Raw genomic sequence first — 20613 nt, forward strand, 5'->3', positions numbered from 1 at the left:
TGTCAGTGCTATATGGGGCTTGTCAAGAAGAAAGATATCGGAATGGCGTCATAGAGTGATGCATTTATGACAAGAATTTCCTTTATCAGTAATTTTATACGCAGCTGTGTTTGTCTATCTAATATTTTTCTACGTATTTAAGGAAATTTGTAACTACACACACCAAAATAAGTTTTGAATCACCTCGGTTCCAAAAGTTCCGGAACCTGTACAGATAATTGGAATAGAGATCAACATAAACACCACTTCCGACATTTTTATTGTTCATGAAAATTACAAATTCCATGTTGTACCACCTTACAGTAAGCAAGACCTTCAGACGTGGTGGTCCACATTGCTGTACGCGCCGGTACCTCTAATACCCAGTAGCACGTCCTCTTGCATTGGTGCATGCCTGCTTTCGTCGTGGCATACTATCCACAAGAACATCAAGGCACTGTTGGTCCGGATTGTCTCACTCCTCAACGGAGATTCGGCGTAGATCCCTCTGAGTGGTTAGTAGGTCACGTCGTCCATAAACAGACCTTTTCTATCTATCGCAGGCATGTTCTATAGGATTCATGTCTCGAGAACATGCTGGCCACTTTAGTCGATCGATGTCGTTATCCTGAAAGAAGTTATTCACAAGATGTGCACGATTTGGCGCGAATTGTCGTCCATGAAGGCGAATGCCTCGCCAATATGCTGCCGATATGGTTGCACCATCGGTCGGAGGATGGCATTCACATATCGTACAGACGTTACCACACCTTCTATGACTACCAGCTGCGTACGTGAGCCCCACACAAAGCCATCCCAAAACATCATTGAACCTCCACCTTGCTGCACTCTCTGGACAGTGTGTCTAAGGCGTTCAGCCAGATCGGGTTGCCTCCAAACACGTCTCCGGCAAATGTCTCCTCGAAGGCGTATGCGACACTAATCAGTGAAGAGAACGTGATGCCAATGCCAAGCGGTTCATTCGGCATGTTCTTGGACCCATCTGCACCGCGCTTCATGGTGTCGTGGTTGCAAAGAAGGACCTCGCCATGGACGACGGGAGTGAAGCTGCGCATCATGCAGCCTACTGCGCACAGTTTGAGTCGTAGCACTACGTCCTGTGGCTGCACGAAAACCATTATTCTACATGGCTGCATTGCCGTCATGTTTCCTCCGAGCCATTATCAGTAGGTAGCGGTAATCCGCAGCAGTAGTAGCCCACGGGCGGCCTGAGCGAGGCATGTCATCGACAGTTCCTGTCTCTCTGTATCTCCTCCATCTCCGAACAACATCGCTTTGGTTTACTCCGAGACGCCTGGACACTTCCCTTGTTGAGAGCCCTTCCTGGCACAAAGTAACAATGCGAACGTGATCGAACCGCGGTATTGACCGTCTAGGCGTGTTTGAATTACAGACAATACGAGCCGTATACGTCTTTCCTGGTGGAATGACTGGAACTGATCGGCTGTCAGACTCCCCTCCATCTAATAGGCGCTGCTCATGCATAGTTGTTCACATCTTTGGGCGGGTTTAGTGACATCTCTGAACAGTTAAAGGGACTTTGTCTGTGATAGAATATCCACAGTCAACGTCTATATTCAGGGGTTCTGGAAACCGGGGTGACGCAAAACTGTTTTTGATGTGTGTGTTTGTGTGTAATACGTCACCTTGACTTAGTGTATGTCTGATTCATCTTCCGATTGTATATCACTGTCCGATGTTTCATTTCCCATATCATCACTGCTTTGTCGTGGTTATGTCTGTTCTGTATTAGGTACTGTTAGGGCACTATCTTATAAATTCTCTCGTAATATTCTCGAAATAGTATGCACTTTCACCGCTAGGTATTCCGATTGGTCTGGAATCCTGAAGGAGTTGTATATGTGGTTGTGTGCTTTTCTTTATCATCTAACCTGTATATGCACGATGCGATGTAGTGTTGTATTTTTGAAAGAACCTGGTTCCCCACATGCGAATTTTCGCCTTGGATAGATGTTGATCAAATGTAAGTGTGATGGATATGGACCACGCCCAATTAGGAAAAGTATTATTTCACAGACAGAGGAAGCGTGCTTTAATTCTAATTTTTCCCTTTTGTTTAGGACGTTCTAATAGACTCTTGGGAAGTTTTCAGATGTGTTTCACTCTATTAGCCATATATTCCCCCGGCATTGTCCAAAACTATGTTTATCGGTGATGTCTTCTTGAGTGGTTGCTCTTATTTTATTCTGGAAGCCTGTCTTCATCCAGAACGTTGCAGCACGGAACATAATGGTGATATAAATTGGAAAACATTAAGATTTCGCAAAGGGATTCCAAAGAAGTTGTGGTAAAGGCGACTGAAAACCACAGGGACATAATCCCCTGCTCGCGCCTCAAAGCATTTATGTTAGTCGCCTGGCGGTGTTTATGGGTGTTAAGGTTGCCGCTAGTAATACAATGCATCCAAATATTGCTCCATGGAATATTCTCATGTGTTTCAGTGCAAGTATATGGTTTACAGTGTTCATTTCTGCCAGTTCCTGTAGCGGCCTTTTCTGCTGTCGTTTGTATGTGGACGGTGAACTTGAGTGCTTAGTGAATCGTAATTCCCAGTTATGTTGTCGTGTTCTCGAACTATCTTTCTTTTTTCATGTTTCACCGATCGGTTACTTATGAGTGTTCCTTAAGGACGTCTAGTGTTCTTTTTTTTTTTTTTTTGTGGAACTTTTTTAAAATGAAATGGTGTTTTATTATATTATTCTTGCCCATGGACTCCTTTGTAATAACTCCAAATGTTATTCCACTAAATATATTTGCAAAGTTATGGTAACTGCATTGAGTGGACAGGACACTACTGTTCCTTTGCGCTGTATTATAAAAAGCAAAATCTGTTGGAAAATTAACGCACGTACACCGCTTATATAACACTAATCTTTGTTCTGCGGACTTTCAATTACTTTATTTATGAAAAAGTGACATCAGGTTGTTTCCTTGTTCCCTTTCAGGCAGGGGTTCGGTACAGGTACACTATATGATCAGAAGTATCCGGATACCTGGGTGAAAATGACTAATTATTTCGTGGCACCCTCCAACGGTAATGCTGGAATTCTATATGGTGTTATCCCACCCTTAGCCTACGCAGGCATACGTTCTCTCAGATGCTGGATGGTTCCTTTGAGAATGGCAGCCCATTCATCACGCAGTGCTACACTGAGGAGAGGCATCGACGTCTGTCAGTGAGACCTGGCACGAATTCAGCATTCCAAAACCTCCCAAATGTGTTCAACAGGATTCAGGTCAGGACTCTGTGCAGGCCAGTCCATTACAGGGATGTTATTTTCGTATAACCACTCCTCCACAGGCCGTGCTTTATGAACAGGTGCTCGATCGTGTTGAAAGAGGGAATCACCATTCCCGGCTTACTCTTCAACAGTGGGAAGCCAGAAGGTCCTTAAAACATCAACGTAGGCCTGTGCTGTGATAGTGCCACACAAAACAAGGAGTCCAAGCCACCTCCATGAAAAATACGACCACATCATAACACCACCGCCTCCGAATTTTACTGCTGACACTATACACGTTCACCGGGCATTCGCCATACCCACTCCTTGCCATCTGATTGATACGTCGTGTAGCGTGATTCGTCACTTGACATAATATTTTTGCCAGCCGAAGTGGCCGTGCGGTTCTAGGCGCTACAGTCTCGAATCGCGTGACCGCTACGGTCGTAGGTTCGAATCCTGCCTCGGGCATGGATGTGTGTGATGTCCTTAGTAACGTTTGGTTCTAAGTTCTAGGGGACTGATGACCGCAGCAGTTGACTCCCATAGTGCTCAGAGCCATTTGAACCATTTGACCCATAATATTTTTCCACTGTTCAATCGTCCAATGTTTACGCTCCATACACTAAGCGAGACGTTGTTTGGCATGATGTCTGGCGTGATGTGTGGCTTATAAGCAGCCGCCTAAATGGTATAGTACTTGCAGTGGATCCTGATGCAGTTTGGAATGACTGTGTGATGATCTGGATTGATGTCTGCCTACTACGCATTACGATCCTCTTCGACTGTTGGAGGTCTCTGTCAGTCAACAGACGAGTTCGGCACGTGCGCGTTTGTGCGGTATGTGTCTCTTCACGTTTCCACTTCACTGCCACATCGGGAACAATGGATCTAAGGATGTTCAGGAGTGTGGAAATCTCACGTACAGACATATGACACAAGTGACACCCAATCACCTAACCATGTTCGGAGGTCATGATTTCCGCGGAGCTCCTCATTCTGCTCACTCACGATGTCTAATGACTAGTGAGGTCGCTGATATGGGGTATCTGGCAGTACGTGGCAGCACAACGCACCTTATATGAAAAACGTATGTTTTTGGTGGTGTCTGGGTACTTTTCTTGTAACGTTTTGCCATCCATAAGTGAACCATCAGATTTTAAAGTTAGTTTTATTTTTTTAAATGAGCAAGGTCCTAGTTTTCCTATTGTAATAATTTTTGAACTAATTTCTGGCCGTTTAAATTAACGTGGAAAAAACTTGCTTGGTGACCCAAAGATTGATCGCCTAAAGAGTTCTTTTGTTTGTTAATTTAATGATTTATTTATTTATTCACTTATTCATTTAATTATTTATTATTTTTTAAGTCAGCGTGCAACATTTCTCGAAATTCGAACAACATTTTATGTAATAGGTTTCCTATGTATGAACATTAGCTATATACATGGTTATTTATAAGGAATTATCACCAACTCTGACCAATTAGGCCTCAATATAATTTTTATTAAAGTTAGTAAAGACAATAAGCTGGATCTCATTCGAACAGAAAAGTAATCAGTATTGATGACAAAATCTTCTCGAGTTATCGGCAGAGTCATGCGGTCGTTCTGTGACAACGTTTCAACAAGTTTCCTATTTGTCATCTTCAGACGAAGTGTCGTGTTCGTGTCCTGTCCGATTCCTTATAGCCGCTGGACCGCAGGATCCCCGGCCTCGTCTGCAACGGCACCACCGATCGCGCGCCTCCGGAGGAGTGTGGTTCAAATGGTTCAAATGGCTCTGAGCACTATGGGACTTAACATCTATGGTCATCAGTCCCCTAGAACTTAGAACTACTTAAACCTAACTAACCTAAGGACAGCACACAACACCCAGCCATCACGAGGCAGAGAAAATCCCTGATCCCGCCGGGAATCGAACCCGGGAACCCGGGCGTGGGAAGCGAGAACGCTACCGCACGACCACGAGATGCGGGCTCCGGAGGAGTGTCTCGGACTTTGATGGGGGGAGTCGAACTCTACGGTGATGGGGGCTCTTAACAATTTGAATAGAAAATTAGAATAATTGTACCTTACACTTTCAACCGTCCCCTTAGAAAAATTAATGAATAACTGTGCTGATAAACCTCTTACATTATTTGATTTTCAAACAGTTGAGCAGAACTGAACGTACTCAGACATTTCGCTCTTTACCTATTCTGATCAACACTAAACAGACACACAATATTTCTAGCGCAACGCAATCTTTCAATAATCCCTACAAGAGAATGGCCCTGACTAACATTAACCTATACGTTTCACAAATGACTTACCTCACAAAAATCGTCGTTACTCGAACTGCTGCAATACAGCGAGCACCACTACTGCCAGCTAAATAAAAGATTCAAACTACTGAAGACCCATGATATCCTATATTACAAATTTACTATTTCTCATGGACACACGTCCAGATCGTCCGCTGTCAAAATTCCGCCATATCTCTCCGAACATCCACCACTGCTGGCGGCTCACCTCCAACTGCTCAACGCTACGCGCTGTTAACAGCCAACTGTCCAACACTACAATAGCATATACTCCAACAATGCAAACCAACCACAGCCTTCACACAGCACAGTCAGTGATTATCATATAGAGCGCTACGTGGCGTTACCAACATAAAAACCTAAACAGCCTACTCACAACTATATTACTGCCTTTGAATTGGATCCTTTTGTATGTAGCTTTACGATACATATCAACAGAAAATTTAATGAGCTTGTACGAAAGGAACCCCTTAATGCGGCAAATGTCAGTTTATCTGTGAACACAAGTTGATCTTGTACTCTGTCAGGGGCAGTCGACTTTAAATGAGATAGAAGGAGAAGAAGTTAGGTAAAATGTGAAATAATTAAAAAATAATCGCCATAACTGTTAATATATTTATCCCTCTGCGAAACAAGACGCTCAGTGCCTTCAGTGATAATATCAAGATTATGCAAAGGGATTCCAAAGAAGTTGTGCTAAAGGCGTCTGAGAACCACATGGACACAATCCCCTACTGGCGCCTCACAGCAGTTATGTTAGTCGCCTGGATATGTTTATGGACGTTATACTTGCCGCTAGTTGCTTACGAAACCCTGATTGGATCAGAACTGTACCTCTTCGTCCAAAGCAAATTTATATTAACGGATGTCTTTCTTCGTGGCTCCAAAAGTATGGAAATCGCATGAAAAGAGATCGATACTGTACTGAGGATGCGTAATGGCTTCCCAGCGAAACGTCTGTTGTCAGAAAACGCTCGCAGGATGTTGACCAGCAACGTCACTGAACGTTACCGTGCGCTTTAGGAGTGCAGTGCGACCGCAATTATTGCTCTGGTGGACAAAGGGGAACCACTAGTGACCGGAGCAGTAAAGTGTGGTCACTCATAAATTTAAGAGATTGAAATGTGAGAAAGGCACGGAGAATAATGAAAAGCTGGACTCTGAGTTAAAAGCTGCTGTACAGCAGTCTACTGCTAGAGCATCGGCGTTACGATATGCTTCAGGAGTGTTAAATGTACCTGATTTTTATCAGTTTAAAACTCACCAAGTAGGACTCCCCTGAGTTCCCATAACATTTTAGCTGCAAAAACTAATGATACGAGGCATATGTCGTCCACTGTGAAGGAAATACTGCGTGTGACATAGCCTTTTGGTACTATGACAGGTGATTCTTATAATGTTAAGAGTCATTTCGATAGGCTACATGGAGATGAAGCAATTTCTGATAATGTATCACCTAACTGTGTATCATTTGGCATTAGGCCACTCCCTCTTTGTTATCTGTTCTGTTACAGGAGAGTTTCCTATAGCAGAGGCAATTCCAAGTCATTTCGCCTGATGAAGAGTGAAACTACCAAAACGTTTGTATAAAATCACTTAAAGAACTTTGGCCAAAAACATGGAATGATTTACAAAAAGCACAGCTCACTGCATAATTTATTTAGGTTGAAGCAGCTCTTTGCGCAAGAGAAATCGCCAAGTGGTGAGCAACTTGAGGTGTTCTTGTCCGAGTATAGTTCATCCGTGTACAAGAAAGTCTCAGGCAAGAAGTTTTTAATTCAGAGGAACTTCCGCAGACAAAAAGGTAAACTTCGAAAAATACTTGAACCATAAAGGTACTGAGATGAAGTCATCTCACAGCGAGATGTGTTGCGTGTTTTTAAAGCTAAACTGTCACTAAATATCAAGGAAAAATTACGACATATTCCTTGAAACGAGCCTACGGCATTTTATGTCCATGTTGGACTCAATTGACTTCATACATGAAGATCCTATAGTAAATACTGTAGGTGGTACAATAGTTCCACTCTAGTGGGCAGCCATTTTAACAATAAAGAGAATGAACATAAGTAATCACACACTTCAAGAATATTCTTCTTGTTTATATGTATAAGGAGTGTTCAACAAATGAAGTAACACATTTTTCTCGGCCGATTTATTGGGGGACATTGTAAAATTATAATTTCACAACATTTCTATATGTAGCGGTCCTATTCATAGCCTTCAAAATGGCGTCTGTAACAAAGGTAGATTTCAAGTAGCCTGCTGTCATTGACTTTGTTTTGGTGGAAGAGCCGAGTCTATCAGATATTCACAGAGCTGGCAGAATGTCTGCGGATAGCAGGCAGTGAATAAAAGCACAGTGAGTCCTTGAGCAAGGCGTCTGTCATCAACGCATCAATGTCGCTCAAGTCTTTACGATCTCCCGCATGCCGGCTGGCCACACAACTGTGACTCCTGCAATGTTGGAGCGTGCGGACACTCATTCACGTAGGGCGACAGTGCACAATCAAACACTTCTCTGAGCAACTGGATGTCTCTGTTGGCAGTACTGTTACACTCATCCACTAGTCGGGGTACTCTCAAAGGTGTTCATTGGACTGTTCTTCCTTATACACTCTAAAGGACTGATCTCGCACTTTCCGACTACCATCCGTTTGGCCCAGTGCACTTCGCAGGATGCAGAACGTGGATGATAGGGAGGTTACTGACGCAGAAATAACTTTTCTCTGATGTTGGCTCGTAGAGTGGTTCCATGAAAGGCATAGAGGCCATCGAAGGTCATCGTGCTGCACGGATATTACGTTAAAAATAGGGTTTTGCAGGCGGAAGGGTGGGGAAAAATCCGATTCATTGAAACCCTCAATAAAACCAATCTGTTTTCAGACAAAAAAGGGTTTCTTTACGTATAGTGGACCCCTCGGTATCTATGTATGTTTAATTCGGAATATAGTGTAACATCTATTTCGAGGCTCATAACAATAAATGTTCACAAACTAAAGACAGTAAAATGAGACCTTCATGGGCTTTGAAGTACAGGTACCTACTGTTGTGGCGATACTAATTCTTGTGGTTATGGCTGCTTTTTGTTTACAATTTATATGTAGTCTATTTCTCGTATTCGTATGTAGGTATAGTACATAAAGGGATTTATACCTCTGAAAATAATTTTCAGTTAGTGTAATGCGTTCGTGATAAGAGACGTGTCTGAACAGTTCAGGCCAAAACGTCACACTCCCTTAGATGTATGTCATCGTCATGGACTAAAGTTCTTGTTTTCTTTAAACATTTAAACACAGCGTAAATATTTTTGGTAGCACTCTTTATTTTGAAAAATATACGGTCTTTTGGGACAACAGTTATAATTTTTGACACGGGAAACAGCCAGCGTTGCAAGATTTTTATTTTGTTGATTACTGATTGCTGGTTGCTTAAACCGACAAAACAGGGGTATTCCATAAAACATGGAAACCATGTACAGACTGTACACACATGTTTATCAGAGTCAAGTTTTTCATTGGCCTTTTCCTGTTTTAATTATATTATACAAGCCATTTTTGGCATTTTAAATTTGGTTCGAAGCTTGTTGGTGACGGTTTAATTGCTCTGTAAACAGTTATTTTATTTTTTTGGAAGGCGCACCAGCATCTTCATTTGAAGTCCGATTAACTTTTCACAAAATTATTTTCTTTGTTTGAACATGAACCCCATACGTGATTATTTATTAGCAAGCACGCCGTTAACCAAGAATGAAAATTTTGGCCTGAGTTAAACTTTTAGTCGAGCTGGTAATGCCAATTACCTAGATTTTATCCTAACTGAAAAATAACCAGTATTGCAATACAAAATGAGGGTAATCGTACCGTCCCCTTTTTTACCGTCTTCGATGTTGATTCTTTTATTTGAGACATTGTGATACATATCAACACGAAGCTTTATGATCTTGTACGAAAGGAACCCCTTCGGGGAGACAATCCTCAAAAATCTAATCGTAGAAATGGCTCTGAGCACTATGGGATTTAACATCTGAGGTCATCAGTCCCCTAGAACTTAGAACTACTTAATCCAAACTAACCTAAGGACATCACACACATCCATGCCCGTGGCAGGATTCGAACCTGCGACCGTAGCGGTCGCACGGTTCCAGACTGAAGCGCCTAGAACCGCTCGGCCACAAATCCCGGCTGGTGACAATCGTCAGTTTATTCTAGGTACAATAGTTGACCATATATTGTGACAGGGAAGGTGAGATTGAAACGCGACAGAAGAAGGAAAAATTAAGTAGTAATCGCTAAACTGTTATATATTTTTCCCATATGGAAATCACATGGGAAGAGGTTGGAGCTGCATTGATGACGTGTAACGGATTACCTTGCTAGATGTTGGCCAGCAACACCACTGAACGTTATCGCATGCTTTTGGCGTACAGCGCGACAGCCAGTTTTGCTGCCGTGGGCAGGCTGGGAGCAAGAGGGACGGTTTAAAACCATTGGACGTAATGTGAGAGAGACCCGTAGCAGCAAAATGTACTTATCGTTTTTCTGGTCAATGTTTCATGCCGTCCTATGGCGTGGTCACGGAGGGATTTGACGTTGGCACATGCATGAACAAAGCAGCAAAAGAGCTCTCTAAGGCCACCTAGGTTGGCAACACCCTGGGTATCACCCGCCCACCTCCGTTGTGTACCTAATCACGTCTCAGGAGATCGCAAAACATTAGGATTGAAAAAGCAGGGCACCCTTTACTGCTTCGTATTGCCTTCAAATTCCATAGATTGGTTTTGAACATCTCACCCTGTACAACAGAACAAAAGTTGCGGTTGCACTGCGGTCACAGGGGAGTCAAGTCATTTTGGATGCGGTTTCTGGCTCACGATATCCTCAGAGAAGGATTTAATCGTCCAGCGGTATCATATGTGTCAAAGGTTATTAAAAACGTCATCTCGTTGTTCTTCACATTTGGAACCATCGTCTTCGACAACGAAATTGGTGTCAGTCAACACCCACACAAAGGCCTCATCGTGTCGCAACTGAGCGTCTGTGTGTCTCTCTATCTCGGATTCCCATAACGAAACCGGGCGATTTCAACGCTAGGCGCAGGGGTTCTGCTCTCCATCACAGAGGCGTCAGCAAAATGGGTTGAATGTGCCTAAGAGGTGGTGTGACATACTGTCATTGTCAAATGCTGATTTTGTGTTTAGCATTTGACGATGCCACTATGGCTCCAGAATACTTTGACATGTCTTTTATAAAACAGATCTGATGATAGTCATTGCTACAAGTTTGTGACCATCGACGTGAAACAAAAGAAATTTATTTTAGGTTTGCCGTTTGCATTTTGTGGCTCCCCCCCACCCCTAACCTCCCCCACTGTTTAAATAATCTTTAAGTCTTAGACAGTCGTAGCTAATACATACTTTGTCTTGCCTCTTTGGACTGGCAAGCACTCTTGGGCCTGTTTGACTGTTTTAAAACTTCAGATAAGCTAGTTTTTCAATTAAACTATGGTTATCCAAACCAGCTAGAATGTCTTCGTCTGAAAGCGTAGTGGGGACCGCTTATGTTTCCAAAAGTATCCTTCGTTTCTTGGGTTCCTCGCACCAAATGTTTGGTAGCTGCGCCGCAATTTGTGGAACTTTTTGGCAGTCAGCATCTCTATGTATTTCGACTGCGACCATGCTACTAATTCTTATTATTAATTCATATCTTTTTAAAATTTATTGTTATTTCGTTATCAGATTTTTCTGTCTTGTCTTTAAGTATTTCGTGTTTCCCCTGAGATGTCAGGTCGCTTGTTTGTATTTCGGCTTGATGAAAAATAGTGGAGGCGTGTTTCACCTTAAATTGTTAGTTTTTAGTTGTGTTTTCCTTTGTGGATACCTTTGTAAACTAATCGTCAGAAAGGTTGGGGGGGGGGGGGAGGGGGAGGAAGTGGGCTTGGTAGATTGGTGCATCGCTAGCGATCGCCAGGAGAGATACTTCATTCGCTCCGCCGTTCACTCCCATACAGCCATGCCACGTTCTTTGAGTCAGAAAATGTATTTGCGGGAGAACAAGTCGCGCTCAACGCTAATACTGGACGCTGAAGTGGCACAGTATCGCCATTTCACACCAGTTACAGTTCTGTGCACAGCATCACGATGAACGTATTCGTGAGTTGACTGTTCGAGGAAGACCAACATTGCCACAGTGCATTCGTAATCGTTAAATGGCTCCAGTATCCGGTATGAGGGTACGACCTACCCCGCTACCCAAGGTATTCTGCTATTGCCCTCGTAAGCATCTTCATTAGATTTCTCACTGAGGCGTTTCACTGTCTACATTTAAAATATGAGATACTTTAAATAAAATTTCCTCAGGAAGTCACTGCGACAACTGCATAAGATTCTCAAAGCACTTTTTACCGTATAATAATGTTATCCAAAATTGTAGATAAATGAAAGTAATAATAGGTGACAAAATAAGACAATTTGCGTTAGTGCAATATGGCAGTGGACCGTCTGTTTCCTTTATAGTTTAACGCCCCCTCGACATCGAGGTGAATATAGTGTTTCATTTAGTGAGGCCGGAAGCCTCATGCCAATGAAGCGAGTGCCGATGCCATTGTTAGGTGCTAACGGGCAGATAAACCTAAACAATTCCTGAGGTACACAGTATAAACAAGGAACTGAATGAAATGATCGATAAATTGATCTCAGGGAGTTTCTGCTTAGCGATAACGGACAAATAACGAAAGATGAAGCCGCAGAATTGTTCCTATGCTGTACTGGGTAGTGGCGTATCTGGTATAACGAAAATCTTCGAGAATAATTCTGAAAATTTGTGAGCTTACAAATCATGTGCAAGTGCCGTTGCGCGCTTTCTAGAAATTGCCTGAGTAAGTAGACGACTGCATTAGCTCCTTTCAGTGCTAGAAACATTTGCATATGGTCCTTCGCGAGTCTGCGCACGAGATCTTCCCTCTTTGACTTCGGATGGAATATGAGTTAACGTTGACAGAGAAACGGTTGTCCACTGAAAATGAGTTGATCCATTTTAGCTGGCATTCTGTGGCAAAACATTTAGTGGAGCATATCTAACATTGCTAGAAACTGGTACTGTTCCCAGTATTGGTATTCCCTCCGAAAGACATCTTGACGTTAGAGGAAAACACTCTTAATTCATTAGAGCGCACGCGCACTCCTTGTTCAAGTACAAGACGCCTAGCTACCCGATTGAAGGTTTCACAATCTGAGTTATGTAGGATTCTTCCTGAGAGTCGACTCTATCCTTTTCATGTGCAGAAAGTTCACCAATTGTTCCCACCGTTTGCACTTTTGTAAATGGTTTGATGGAAAACGGTAGCTCTATCGCTTCATAATGTTCAGTGGAGATGCAATCTTTACAAGAGATGGCATCAGTAACATGCAAAAATATTCATGTCTGGCCAGACGAAAATCCCCATTCCACGGTTGTATCTCAAATTCAGCCCAGATTCAGTGTCAGTGTCTGGTGTGATGTTGTGTTTAACCAGTTACAGGGGCCGTTTATTCACCCGGAAATTTTAAATAGTCAGATTTACGGTAGCTTTTTACGAGAAGACTTAGCATAGCTTCTCGAAGATGTTCCTCTGGAAACAACAACCCACATGTACGTCCAACATGAAGGGGCACCTGCACACTTCCATCCTGTGGTAACAGCTTATCTTAATCAGCAGTTCCCACATCGGTGGATAGGTCGCGGGGGCCCTATCAACTGGCCTGCCAGAACCCCCAGATTTAACACCCTTAGATTACTGCATCTGGGGCTGGATGAAAGACATCATGTACGAAGTTAAGTTGGAAACATGAGAACAATTGATACAACCCGTTTTCCGTGTCGCAGCGTCAATAAGGAACGAACATGTGAAATTACGAAATGCTACTCGCGCGGTTCACTCCTGTGCGAAATTTTGCCTTCAAATGCTGGGAAGATATTTTGAACACTTGCTTTAAATCCACTCTGAATGCAAGAGACTGCTAGAAAAATTTTTAAATTAATTATTATGTGCGGTTATGATAGTGAAATCCTACAATAAGAGTTTATTTCTGCCATTTTCCTGGGTTTTTCAGTTACTGTAGCTCCTTAACTATGGATCTGATCCCATTACTTTATTTACTTTTTTGTTCCTAAATAACCTAAGGAATACCCTCCAGAAACAGGGGGAAAATCTCGTGACGCTCCCTGTATGTGGCACACGAACATTGTAATGATACTAACGTAAACTAAAATGAAACTATTATATTGTAAACGATGTATGTCTGTGATGGGTTCTTTAAGCAGGTCGCTGACTACGCACGACCGCAGAGTCGAAGATACTGATTCTGGTCTGTCATTGTAGTGTTGGAGTAAGAGAGAGCTTGGCTGACAGCAGTGAGTGTGTATCAGACTGTGAGCGAAAAAGGATGCAGTAGGCAGTTCTTATGGTGTCCTCTGTAAAGCCAACAAGTGTTAGATTATAATGGAGGAGTTTTCTCATACAATATGTAGTGATACATCACACTTTAAATAGGTACTTATAATGATGAGTGATTTTATAAGGAAATTTAAAGTGAAATATTTAAACGTAAATTTAATTATGACAAGATATTACAAAGAAGCTTTACGTGTACATGTATTATTCTAAATATAAATGCTGAAACAGAAGTCTTCTGGCAGTTAAGGTAAAAAAGTTAATTATTTATTACTTTCGTTTTGCCAGCGCGTTAGCGTAAGGAAGGTGGCTGATAACTGGTAACAGTGAGCTCTAAGTTGAACAAACCCAGTGTGTTCGTTATCATAGTGCTGACCTGAATCGCATAGAACACCTTTAGGACGTTTTGGAAAGCCGACTTGGTGCCAGACCACACCGACCGACATCGATACCTCTCCTCAGGGCTGCACTCCTTGAAGAATGGGCTGCCATTCCCCAAGATACCTTCCAGCACCTGATTGAACGTATGCCTACGAGAGTTTAAGCTGTCATCAAGGTTAAATGTGGGCCAAAACCATGCTGAATTCCAGCATTACCGATGGAGGGCGCCACGAACTTGTAAGTCTTTTTCAACCAGGTGTCTGCATACTTTTGATCACATAGTGTACATTTCAAAGAATTATGGTCAGCATTGAACACCGCTGAGCCTGTAGATATTATATTTTATTCTTCTACATGAGAGAGTAGAATAAAACGTGATCTACCGTTGCTGCTTTGGAGGTAAGACAATTTTATTTATTTGTTATATGCTCAGGCAACAAAGATTTCAGTTCTGAAGAGAGCCAGAGGATTCAGTACGTAAGGGGCTGAATGTATTTTGCAGTAGTTATATTTCTTTATTTGCATTCGATGCTGCATTGCTCAGTCAGTTCGTATAAAAGTTTTGCGAAGAATGTCACAGAGGAAGCACATCGCTTGCAGTTTCAGTAGTTATAAAGAACGTTACAAATGTACGATTGAGAAATGCCCTCACATCAAAGTGAAAGTGAGGTGGCATCCCAACCTGCTAAAAGTAATAATCTTCAATTTCAAAAGAGTCATTAATCACATGCAACATTCCTAAGTAAGCATCACCTGTGTCATTCTTTTCAAAGAAGTACGGCCCGATTAATCCTCTAGAAGACAGACCACACAAGACTGACAATCCTGGTACATTGACAAGCCTTTCCTCGGTTACGTACGGATTCTCACTGGTCCAGTACACGCAGTTTAGATGGTGAATTGTTTTGTTAGGTTTAAGGTCACTTTATCCAACCAAAAGTTACGTCTAGGAAATGTTGTTCCTCTTCACATCTGTTAATGAACCTCTCACAAAATCTACTTCACCTCTCGGGATCATCCTCGTTAAGAGCATGGAAATGTTTAAGAATGTAAGGCTTAAATTTCTGAGGCCACTAAATTCTAAGAACACTGATTTATTAGATCCTAGTCTCAAGAGAGTAATGCCTCACAGATTTCTTCAGACATTCTGTGTACTCCTGGATCACTGCATCAACATTTTCATTACGTGTTGAACGTCTCTTTGTTCCGCAACGTCCCTTATTTATATCCTGCACCATTCCTTTAACGTCAAACTTGCCTCGGAATCTTGTCATTGTTACTCCTGCTGGTGTTGGTGGTCCAAATTCAACTCTGCAAGAACACGTACCTCTCTCACATTCTCTGTTTTCCAGTAACACTTTAGCACCCGCTTCCGTTGACCCAACAATAACGGTATGTTTGCTTACAACCCTGAAACTAAATAAAACGTCGTTATGTTTTCTACCGCCTTCTGAATTATTACCCACAAAAACTGTATTTCTATCCCCTTTAATTAAAGCTATTTTCTGCTTCAAAGAGTGCATACATTATTTTGGGACACCCTTACTAGACGCTGTTCCATCCTCTTTATCTCTCAATAATTACTGCAACATGCTTACTCAACGTGCTTACTGCATTCATCTCTTGATCTCGCTCTCTAGTTTCTACCACCCACACCTCCATTCAGTACTAAAATTGGTGATCACTTGATGTCTTAGAATGTGACCTGCAAAGCGATTCCTACTGTCAGTGAAGTTATGCCTTAACTTTTATCCTGGTCGGCCGTGTTTTACACCTCATTACTGGTTACATGACCTACCCATCTGATCCTTAGCATTCTTCTGTAGCACCACATTTAAAAATGATCTGTTCTCTTCTAATCTGAACTATTCATCACCCACCTTGTACTTTCAAACAAGAATACAAGACAGACCAATAAGTTCAGATAAAGCTTCCTAATACTTAAATCTACATTCAATGTTAATAAATTTCTCTTCTTCAGATAAGCTTTCACTGCTACTGTCGTTCTACGTGTAATATAGTCTCTACTTCGGTCATTACCAGTTATTTTACCGCCGAAATAGCAAACCTCATGAACTATTTTTAGTGTCTCGTTTTACATTGCCTGATGTAAGTCGACTACGTTCTATAGCCTTTCTTATATTATTCTTTCAAGACACAGTCCATTTCGTTCAACTGATTTTCCACGTCCTTTACTTTCCCTGATTGTGCTACAATATCATCGGTGAACCTCCAAGTTTGTATTTTTTCTCTCTGAACTTTAATTGACACTACAAATTTTATGTATTTCTGTGGAGGTTATAAAACATTCGATTGCACGATGTTACTGTTACTTTCGAAATGTGTCCTAAGGCTTTATGGGACCAAACTGCTCAGGTCACCGGTCCCTAGGCATACGCATTACTTAATCTAACTAACGCTAAACACAACAAACACCCACGCCAAAGGAAGGATTCGAACTTACGACGGGGGGGGGGGGGGGGGTGTAACTTACGACGGGGGGGGCGGGGGGGGGGGGGAGCCGCTCGGACTGTGTTAAGGCGCCCTAGACCACGGGGCTACGCAGCGTGGCTTTACTGTTAAGTGATGATTTTCTTTTAAATAGCCAATCTACCATTCGTTGGTTATAACCATAAGTAGCTGCAGTAAACTTTAAATTATCAAGCTCTGTGTTTATAGATAAAGTGCAGAGGGAGACTCAAGTCAGGCGGTCAGTCACTGAACCGAAAAACCTTCTATGGTAATGACATGATGAACCATGGATAAATGCTTTACTGGCTGCGCGGTTTCTAAAAGTATCGAAATGAATAGTATTGTTTTCAAGTGGCATTTGTATATCTAATTAATTAAGATGCACGTCGTCATTCATAACTGCATATGTATAACATAGAAATATCCGTATTATATATGTAGAATCTTACAAAAATTTTATCGTGTAGCTGGGAGTGTTCTTTAAAGTATTTCGTTCCAGAGAATTCACAAAAACACCCACAGGACACTCAGCCAAAGAGTCCCGCACAGCCAAGCAGGACGACCGATTGATCGAATCTTCAGTGGCCTATCTTTTTTGAAAGGAAATGGTCGAGTTATTCATGCATATTTCTTCACAGGTGCGCTCCATTTCTAGGCAATAGATAACTTGCCAGTTCCGACTGATACTTGAATTCTACATCCTACAATAAAATCACTATCACATAAGGTGTAAATATGTAAACCTAATTGTAGCATGCAACTAGCAAATCTCCAGTATTGAAAGTGGTGCAAATGAACTGAAAGGAGCATTACATAACACCCCGAATTTTAGAGGTGAGACATATGGATCCCACATATTAAGAGACAGATCATAGGGATACGCCATAGTTTTTGACGTTATTTCTTGCCTCTGCATTATAGTCTTGCTTAGGAGAGTTTGGCGTATTAACTTTACTTTAAAAATTAATTTAGGTAATGTTATCACTGAAGATTAACTAATGATCAGTTATTAGCGTCTTCATACTTTAGTGACTGGGAATGTAATTTATTGAAACAGTATCGCTATAGTCTTACACTAATTTGTCGCCCCTCTGTTTAAGAGGGTACTTGCTATCAGAGTTAAAGAACAGGTGAATCACATTTTAATCAGCACTTACGAAACCTATTTAAGGGACTGTAAGCTTATGTTTTTTCAAGTAATAATATGATGAATGATGAATAAAATTACGTTACGATCTAAAACTATTCATACTTCTTTGATGTTTAGTTCTATACAACCTATTGGTAGGACAGATATAGAAGAAATACGTTACCTGTTAAACCACATGGAGTAACTAAAAATGGTAATTCTGGAGTTTCTCGTGCAGGTATGAAGAATTAAAAGAATTGAACACTGTTATTAATGGACGGGTGGAAACGAAACAATATTATCAGTAAGGGACAGGAAAACAAATTTATGTGAAACTCTTTCCGAAGTCATTAGATCAACTACAACATGCCGCACATCATTACAATGAATACAATTTTACAAACTTCTGCCAGCTGGGGTGGCCCAGCGGTTCTAGGTGATACAGTCTGGAACCGTGCGACCGCTGTGGTTGCAGGCTCGAATCCTGCCTCGGGCATGGAGGTGTGTGATGTCCTTAGGGTAGTTAGGTTTAAGTAGTTCTAAGTTCTAGGGGACTGATGACCTCAGAAGTTAAATCCCATAGCGCTCAGAGCCATTTTACAAGTTCATATATTTAGTTCCCTTCACCTACAATAAATATTCTCCCAGACCTGTATGCACCTTAGAGACCAAATAATGAGGAAAATTGTTTTGTGGAAGTACCCGAATTACAGTAAGGATCGGAACAATACACTGGAACTGTTATAGGGGTGATCTCCCTTTCTATATAATATATAATATGACTCTAATTTACGGATCACACATACCAAATTACTTTAGTTATGTCCTCTGAACGGAAGTTCATATGACTTATAAGAGGCAACAACTGTCAGGAGTGTGCAGATCACAGCTATTTTTCTTCGGCTCACGTATGTAAGCACAGCTGTTCTTCGATAAGCTGTATGTGAGTGCACGCGTGTAAAGGATACGCGTTACAACGTGGAAGCAGCTCGTAACGGGTTGCGTGCCTTATCTCTCATCTCGAGAACGAGTGGCTGAGTTGATTGGTCGTGTGCCGCGCCATCTTCCCTTTAAGAGCTTGCCGGGCTTCTAGCGGTGACTGCTGTAACGTAGAGCTAATATGACCTCCTTTCCCTTCTCTCTACATCCAAGCCATTTTCCCTTCTTACAATTGTTTCTAAGCTGAGTTCTCGTTTTAATCCTTTTGTATCAGATGTGGTAGTGTTCTTGTAAGCTTCACTGTGATGAACGAGGTACATGCTGCATTACACATGCAAATGCTCTGTCAACTACCTAATAAATTTTCACTGCCAGATAATAAAGCAGTGACTGGGAATACTCAACGGCTCGTTTTATTAATAACATACACACTTGTGGTGTTCTCCTAGGGACACTTAGTTCTTAACCCTGATGGCGGATATGAGTAGTGTGACATGGATTTCACAGAATTGCGGCAGTGTTAGGAAACAATCCAGATGCGTAACTGGTCAACGAACAACAGATTGCCTGAGGATATGTCTTTTGTTTTAGTTTCTCATAGTGTAAGAGGGTTTGATAAAGGATGTGACAAACTTCTAACCTCTGTTGGCTTAGTAAGTTTCCAGGGCTCGGTCAAAACCTTCTTGTGAATGTTCTGATATCTTCCCATGAATTAATTAAACTGAACTCAGTATAATAGCTAGTGAAACGAAAGAAATGTCGTAAACACAAGCTAGGTGATGATGATGATGATGATGATGATGATGATGATGATGATGATGTCCCATGCTCCGTGACAGAGCGTAGTGGAGCGATGCCGAAGACTCGCACCACCCTACTGATCTTTAGTTAAAATGTTCATTTAATTACTGTCTAATATTCTGAGTACAATGATACATTATACCGCGAGAGAATTGAAGAATGCACTAAGCACGGCACACTACGTTCCTATTTAAAGTTAAAATCGGAAATATTTGTTGTTCATAACTTTAAAAGTTCTCGAGTTCATGTAGGAATTTTATAGATTTTTAAGAGCGTGGTAGTGGGGTACTTCTAAATTCTCGGACTCCTGAAGAAATACTTAAGTTCCCAGACCTGACACCTGAATAAATTTCAAAGATTTGAACAAATAAATTTTACGTTAGGTCGTATCATTTAAAAACATTACAGTTACGAAACTGCTGATGTTTAGAAGGACTTGCTGCAGGTGGTTAATTGCCCTGCCCAGTTAACCGGGTTGAAAAGAATAGCAGGAAGTAGTCGAAACATCAGCAATTTTGTTGCTTACATACTTTAAAATAACGCTACCTACCGTGCAAAATTATTTTATTCAATTTGACACTGGCCGTGGAACCCTACGAAGTTACAAAAATTTCAAGAAATTTAATCGCGACTGAATTTTCGTCTTATTAGCACCCGTCTTGACTCACCGATCTCACAAAGTATACTAATTCCAACCAAAATCGCCTGTGGATCCAGAGCGGGATAAATATTCACGCATTTCGTTCGACTGCGTATCAAAGTATTAGACAGGATGAGGTTCACATCTGTATCTACATGTATATTCTGCATGCCACAATACGGCGCACGGCGGAGAGTACTTTGAACACCTAGTACTCATTCCGTTTTCTGTTCCACTCGCAAATTGAGCCTAATTTCTCTCTTTTTTTTTCGCTGTC

Source organism: Schistocerca serialis, chromosome 7 (genome assembly GCF_023864345.2).
Source record: "Schistocerca serialis cubense isolate TAMUIC-IGC-003099 chromosome 7, iqSchSeri2.2, whole genome shotgun sequence".
NCBI lineage: Eukaryota > Metazoa > Arthropoda > Insecta > Orthoptera > Acrididae > Schistocerca > Schistocerca serialis.